This window comes from Rhinolophus sinicus, chromosome 14 (assembly GCF_057876585.1).
Source record: "Rhinolophus sinicus isolate RSI-liver-muscle chromosome 14, RSI-T2T, whole genome shotgun sequence".
Lineage (NCBI taxonomy): Eukaryota > Metazoa > Chordata > Mammalia > Chiroptera > Rhinolophidae > Rhinolophus > Rhinolophus sinicus.
In genome coordinates this window covers 68,474,079-68,475,091 of record NC_142514.1, presented here as the reverse complement: position 1 = coordinate 68,475,091, position 1,013 = coordinate 68,474,079, and the positions used below count along the sequence as shown (strand labels likewise).

At 42.6% G+C, this 1,013-nt stretch overlaps 1 pseudogene; it reads right to left on the bottom strand.

Moving 5' to 3' along the window:
* Window positions 1-239: 239 nt before the first annotated feature.
* Window positions 240-435, bottom strand: LOC109458624 (cytochrome c oxidase subunit 7C, mitochondrial pseudogene; annotated as a pseudogene).
* Between the last annotated feature and the right edge of the window lie 578 nt (window positions 436-1,013).

Here is a 1,013-nt window from a genome sequence, read left to right as displayed (position 1 = left end):
AGGTAGAACATCATGACCATAAGTGTAGTTGAGGGGGCCTGAGGAATACAAGCATTTGATTTTTTTTTCAGTTATCACATTTTATATTTCAGAGAAGAGACATTAAGGAGTCATGCCATAGGTTTATTTACAAACATATCTAGTATGTTGAGTTCAACAGTTTGATCCATTTTTCAAAAAGTCTGCATCTCTTAAAATGGTCCTCTTCATATCTGTTTCACGGATTAAGTAAAACATCCTTATCTCTTAAGCAGTCGGTGTCTTACTACAAAGAAAAGTGCGGCAAATCCAGATCCAAAGGACAGAGTCATCATAACCAGCATTGGCCACTTGTTTCCCACTGAAAATGTCACGTTCTTCCCTGCGCCCTCCTCCCAGAGGCTCCTCCCAGAGGGCCACAGAGATGGTGAACCTCCCCATGCTCGGGCCCAACATAGCACTGTTGGGAGGCACACAAACAGTGCAGAGACCAAAAACGGAGGAAATGCTATAAGCATTTGATTTTTGATATGACAGAGAGAAGCATATTTAAAAAAGCGTATTGCTTTGGAAGAAAAGAATAATATTTTGGAGACGGGAGGGCTGGCAAAGTGCTTGGGATACAGCACAACGACTTCGTTTAGCCACACAGATAACGCTCAGGCCACCACCAGCATCAACCTTGGGGTGACCTTTAGATGGAGGAAAGTTTTTTGTTTACTATATAAAAGCAAAACACATCTAAAAGGGCCTCAAATAACTAAATTTGGGTCTGCTGCAAAAGAAAAAAAGAACAATGATGGTCTTCTAAAGCCAAGAGGGGCTTCTGAGAGGAAGATCACACCTTTCACTCTATCTCATTATACTGTAGCCCGTGGACTGAGGAGAAATGCTTCTCCGGGTAGCAGCTCATTAACAAAAGAAGAACTCTGACATTAGCTACAATGTTGCTGGATGTGGCAGGTGGTGTGAGGACAAGACAGTGCTGTCAAATTGGAGTGGGAGCCCTCCAGCCTCATGCTTTGCTTTGTATA